The sequence below is a fragment of the Macrobrachium rosenbergii genome, chromosome 10 (genome assembly GCF_040412425.1).
Source record: "Macrobrachium rosenbergii isolate ZJJX-2024 chromosome 10, ASM4041242v1, whole genome shotgun sequence".
NCBI classification, from domain to species: Eukaryota; Metazoa; Arthropoda; class Malacostraca; order Decapoda; family Palaemonidae; genus Macrobrachium; species Macrobrachium rosenbergii.
In genome coordinates, this window is record NC_089750.1 from 22655053 (window position 1) to 22661789 (window position 6737).

The 6737-nt window shown below is 35.9% G+C and overlaps 1 protein-coding gene across 1 annotated transcript in view; it reads right to left on the bottom strand.

Moving 5' to 3' along the window:
- The window catches only part of LOC136842554 (dipeptidyl peptidase 4-like), a 278639-nt gene extending 278476 nt beyond the window's left edge, over positions 1-163 (bottom strand). The window contains exon 1 of the mRNA XM_067110005.1: positions 1-163. This exon is cut by the window's left edge and continues 100 nt beyond it. The gene's annotated coding sequence lies outside the window, so the exon portion shown is untranslated.
- Positions 164-6737: the final 6574 nt, after the last annotated feature.

Consider the following 6737-nt stretch of genomic DNA (forward strand, 5'->3'; position numbering starts at 1 on the left):
GTCGTGGGTAACTTAACCTTAACAGGATTGTTGTTACACTCGAAAACTGCAATTTGCCATAGTGCAGAGAAAAGACACTGACTCAACAACGGCCACTTCCAACAACGATTACAGCGTGTGAGAAACTTGTCTTTAGAGATTGTTGGCAACTGTTTTCAAACATGAAATTGTTTAGTGCCCGTTGTAATTATCTCCTAAAATAAAAATGTGCGACCTTAAGAGTTGGATTTTCATTATTTGCTTGTTCATTCTATAATAGAACTATATTTATTTTTTTACGAATTGGTTTACTCAATTTATCAATACAGACTTAGACAACAAAAGCAAGGTTAGTTACTCGGTTGTAGAGTTAGACTAAGCTGATTTATGCCAGGTCCGTTCTTGCTTTAAAGACTGTTGAAGGGTGTAAGAGGCTTGATGTGAACCTCTGGATTCTCCTACCAACAGGGACGAGAAACAACTCTGTTAACCGAAGAGGTGATAAAAGGACCATACCTTCGTTTGATGGAATGAAGGTAGAGTTATAGCCTACCAATGATGATATGTATCTTCATGGTATTTAATTCCTAAAATGGGTGGCATTTCGATATTATGTGAAAAATGACCGCAGTACCTCATTTGGAATTTTCATTAATTAGAGGGAAATTTGTTGGAAGCGGTATCACAGATGTTAATACAGCCAAGGTTTACAGATTACATCTATAGACCATTGTGATTACAACATAGAGGAAAAGTAGTCTGGCGTACCTAATTTACTGCACTATTTAGAAATATGAGACTTCTAAATCAGACGAGAAGATGCAGATCGACATAACTAGAGGAGGTTGTTGTTGCTATCAGTTTTATCTGGCCATATGCCAGCGATGGCCTTTAAGAGAACGTAATAGCCTACATTTGACAGATCACACTGGCTAATAAAGAAGCGAGGTTTGGTGGCAGTGGCCAGCTTACCTGACAACAAAAGGTATTAAAAAAAGTTCAAAATGTTACTAAAACTCAATTTATATCTCATAAACTGATATGCCAAAAGACTGCCACGACTGTCGTTATCTATAAGATGCATGGATTCATGGTCGTTAGCCATAGTTATTTGGGTCTCATTTTCGGCTCTCATTTATTAGTCAGATACATTTGTCTGTTTCCTAACCATGTTTGAATAGATGTTTCCCTGCTTCTTCTTAAAAGTCTGCAAGACACATTTTTTAGGTTTTGGGAAAACTGACTGAATACACAGGGTGTTATGCATTCAAAGATCCTTTGCTGCGTCTTGGCACCATCTATGTATATTTCTCCGTATTCCTACTTGTATTTATGCTTTTGGTGAATATTTTTATAGGATCATACGAAAAGCCACGATCACCATCTAGTGAATTTTTCACTAGTTCATTCCCAATATCCCTTAGGAATAATTCACAAGTACAAAACATGACCAAATCTTCTCCGCTTAAGATCATCTCTACTTACGATGACTTTACTTGTCTTGGTAGCCATGTTAGCGCAAGGGGGCCTTGCTCTTTTCATTTGCTGTATAACATGATGACAGTGAAAGTACTGCAAATCGGAGTCGGCATTTACAGACGGAGAAAGGCCGGACACCATTGTATGGCGGAGACTGACTAATTTGTTTCCATGACTGTTACTGTAGCTGAGCATGATGCCACTCTTACACGAAAGTTCTTTGGTTCAAAGTTAATCATAAAATTTTGATAAATAGACTTTAGCCAAAGGAACTTTATGCATAATCATTTCAAAATTTAACGGCATGCTCAACGCCCAAGCTAATGCGAGAAAAAGAGCAAATAATTAAAATGAATCGTTTCAAAATTTAGGATCAGATTTTGCTTTGCATTTGACTAAATAGATAGGCACCCAAGATTTGCTATTTTGTTCAAGATATTTTCGATTGATTTTAGCACCAAAATGTCCTTGGGTGTTATATGCTACAGTTATTTTATGGTTTATCTTTTTTTTTTCTAATTTCCTTGTTTACATACCCGACTACCGGTCCGGTATTCCCCTTGTTACTTCCTTATACACAGCTTTTCTAACTGTTTTCTGCTTCTGCTCACAAAATCAGTTTATCCCAAGTTTTGAGATCTCGGCCAGTTTCCTAGTCCATAAACACTACATCCCTCAGCAAAGTCATTGTAATAATATCTCCATTTCCTTGCAAGTATTCGCAATTCTACTGTAAAGAGAAGTATAGGCCCTGTGTAAGCATCAGGAGGAATACAGTACTCTATATTGCTACTACCAATCTCTTACTGCTTCATCCGTGCCAGTGCTACTCTTCCTTGACGGCCTCTCAGACTAACCTACAAAATTTTGTATGCCATCATCGTAAAAGAAGTATTCTCCCTCCTCCATCCCCTGCCCTTCCACCTCACTCCTCTCTTCACCCTTTGCTCATCCCAAACATCCCGGCCATTCAGAATCCATTACTCCCCGGGATTTTTTTTTTCTTTTATTTTATAAACCAGCTAATATAATAGACTTGAAGATGACGTGGACAACACAGCTATCCTACTTCCTTGAACTTATAAAAAATGTTGCCTATAACTCTAATCACAGTTTTGGAGAGACAGCCCTTTCAAATACTCAAGATTGAGGAACTGGGCAAATAAACGTCAAAGAGATTCAAGAAATCTGTATAGAAGGGTGCAAGTCAATTAAGCTGAAAATTACTAATAAAAAATTATGACCTCTCCTGGTTGTTGTTTTTAACAAATGCTGATAAGTTGGTCTTTGGCCCATCCGAACTCATTCCCTTAGGTTCCCCAGACCACCCTCTCGAAACAGTTGGCTCTTACTAGAACTCAAATTATATTGAATAAAATGCAGTTCTTTAAATTGGCAAGTTGAAAATAAGGATCCTCTAAAAATTTCCTTAAATGATCTACTCAGGGGCGTCGTTTCAGATTTTTGTTGGGGGGGGGGGAGGGGGCAAAGATGGTTTGGCGAGCGAAGCGAGCCTAACCAGCTGGGGGTTTTGATTTTGAGCTATTGTATGTGCTTTTTGAAGCCACATAAGCAAGGTATTTCAGCAAAATAGGCAGACAAACATTGTGTGTGATAGACAGATAGATAGATAGATAGGTAGATAGACAGATAGATATAACAATGTGGTGACACATTTGAATTTCGGTAGGAATAATGGAAAACCCACTGCTGTTACTTCTTGGGGCTTGGGGGTGTGAGGGGTGGGCAATCTGAGGCTGGGGGGCAGTTGCCTATCCCCCAAATGACGGCCCTGGATCTACTGTATATCCAAAACTTAACATATGCTGTTGATATGTTTTAACATCCACATAAAATGTGAGTGAGCAGGACTTATTGGAAGGGATGGAATTACTTCGACATGGTACTCTTTTTGTTTTGAAGAATGGCACAATGTAATTATGACTTTGATCTGGTTTATTATTATCAGACTCTTTACTCATAAAACTGCAATTTATTAAAGATTCTGGGTTTCAGAAACATCAGTTAGTCATCGACAAGAATTGTTTTCAAATTGGTCACATTACTGTAGTGTCAAATGTTTAGTTTGGTAAAGAAACTTGTTTTATTAGTAAATCCTACACAGAAGTGTAGTTTGGTAAAAAGATTTGTTTCATTAGTGAATCCTATATAAAAGTGTTGTTTGGTACAAAGAATTTTTTATTAGTAACTCCTATGCAGAATTGTTGTTTGGTAAGATTTATTTTATTAGTAAATCCTGTACAGAAATGTTATTTGGTAAAGAGATTTGTTTTATTAGCAAATCCTACACCTGCCAAAGATTAGGAACCTTTAGTATAAATTGCTTGGTGTGAATCCTTGTGCCTTGTATGTTCTAACATGTTTGTTAGTGAGGTCTGTACATAAATCATTATCCAAGAAGGATGGATGGATGAAATATAATATATAGGCCAAAGGCCAAGCACTGAGACCTATGAGGTCATTCCACGCTGAAAAGGAAACAAGAGTTAAGGTTTGAAAGGTGTAACAGGAGGAAAACCTCGCGGTTGCACTATGAGACAATTCTAAGAGATGGTGAATAGTCAGATTGAAGAAAGAGTATGAATGGAGGTATAGCACAAGGAATGAAAGGGGTTGCGGCTTGGGGCCAAAGGGATGCTGCAAAGAACCTTAAGCAATGCCTACATTGGTTCACTGATGGCACTACCTTCCAAGAGGGTATCAAAGAAGGGAACAGTTCCTGCAATGGTCAAAAAACTGTCTTCCAACGAGGGAAAAGACTTAAGGAGTCAATTATAGCTCTGGCTGGAAAAAGAATAGTTATCTTTCTTGAAGTATCCTTGATCAAACACTTCTGGAAGGAGAATTAGGCATTTTAATTTCTATTGTACTTTGAATACTAGAGAAAGAGGCAGGTCATTAAATTTAATTTATTGATTTGATTGGAGATTTAAAGGTTTGAAAGAATTTTCTAAGTCCTTCCATATGAATTGGATCATACTAATGTTGATTCTGATGCTGATCCATATATTTAGCATCCCAATCTATCCTGGATTAAACAGTTGCTTTATAATGCAACTTTATGAGCACTATAAATAGCAAACATGCAAATTATCAAATCTACTCAACATAGTAGGCCTCATTTTGCTTGAATAGGGTTTGATAAGTTGAAAATTGGGTAAAATTTTTGGTACTTGCTGGTTGATCACTGTAGCTGTTAGTTAACTATTAACAACATGATACCCATGAGGCAAGTCTAATTCTCCTCCAAGGTTTCTTGGTAGGGAGTAGCACCTTATTAGTATGGCGCTTATTAGTTTTTTTAGCCAGCCCACTGAATCAGCTTCCCTAACTCCTTGAAGGATGGACGCTAAGAATTATTTCCTATACATATATGCAAACTGTACTTGTAACTAAATACATAAGTAAGTCTTTAACATATTGCAGTTGCTTAAGCCTTTTTAAAATACAGGTGGTGGTTTGAAATGTCCCTCAGAGAATCTAGCCACACTGCGCTTCGATCTCACCTCACTTAGCTGTCCAATTTCTTTATCATCTAATTTCTCCCTTTAAGACTGTACTCTTTTGAGTTAGTAATGTTAGAGTACAAAAATGTTACAGTATTTTGCTTAAAATACTTAAGAATTACTAAATAATCAAAGACAATCCAGATCACTATCTCAATTTGGCCCACATACAATGAAAACTAAAATAAGGTAACCAGGCACATAAAGCCAGAATCAACTTCAAATTCAAATTGTTTAATGGAACGTTAGTCTATTGTAAACAATTTGAACACAAAACAGTCCAACAACCTTAAAAAGTATATTTGGCACTGCAAACTGAAGAGAATCTTGACTAGGGTCACCTTTGCATGTACATTAGTTGGTAATAAAAGCAAATCACTATCATGAAAAATAAAATTTAAGATGTACAAAGTGATTTTGTGTAGTTTTCACTTTATATACATTTTCAGGATACAGACAACATACCAAACCAGTAATGACAATTTACCCTACCTGTATAACACAAGAACGTGATGCAAATAAATGAAACTCAGTCAACTGTCCGACAAACACAAATGGCTCACCTGTCATCTAGTTTATAAAAAAATTTACCTAGGTTCAAAAAATTATCCCATAATTACTGTATACTAGATTCAGTAATATTAGGCTTTGTCAGTAAAATAACTTTTGTATCCTATTCTTCAATAACATCGTTCAGTAAAATAACTTTTGTATCCTATTCTTCAATAACATCGTAACACTCAAAATTATTGACTCCAGTGTAATCTCGAAGATATATATTTTTTTACAGTAAGTGATCTTTATAAAAGTGGGGTTGGTCTATCATGAACAATTGACCATTCTGTAGTTGTTGTTTTTTTCTCATTTTCATATCATGTAGTTAGGTGACATTGCATCCTGTTTTTTGGGTTGTCAGCAGTCAGGAAATGTGTAAATACATAAAAAAATATTTACAATTCCAATTTCATTTTTTCTGCTGGCAATTTCCTTCTGTTATGAATGTGAGCTGTATTTGTGACTTAAATCAGCAGAATGGTTGGTCAATTGTATCGTTGAAGAGTTGACCATTCAATCATTTCTTTTTATTTTTACTAGTTTTTATATCACGTAGTGTAAGGTGTTGTTGTTTCCTGTTTTTTGGGTTGTCAGCACTCTGAAAAGGTGTAAATACATGAAAAACTTAATGTATTCAGTTTTATTTTTCTTGCTGGTGATTTGCTCATATTATTTTCTATCATTAGTTAGTAATAAATTGGTTTAACCAGACCTCAGAGCTATGAATCTTGTGTGTCCCTTAAAAGCAGCCAGCACCTTCATCAGAAATATACACAGCCTAATCAAGGGCACCAACTGTGAGCATGGCATATGGCAATATCAAAGGCAACTTGCCCAAGACAGTAACTACATAACATATATATATGCAATATTTGCCTAACTTGTTTCACTCTTTCCCTCAAAATTAAACATTGGAATTCTTTCCCTGCTTCCACTTCCAATATTTTTTCTAAGCTCTTCACCTCTCAAAACCTGAAATTATCATAATAAATACTTTAAATAAGACCACAGGGATGGGGCTAACCCTTTGGTTTTATTAATTAATATATTGGATCCTATTTAACATGTCTTATAAGTCTAGCCTTTTGTTCTTACAAATATATTGGACCATATTAATAAACTGCAACACAAATACACTAAGAGGCTGAAGATTATGACAAAACCTTTTGGATCCAATTTGTTTGTTTAAAATTAGAT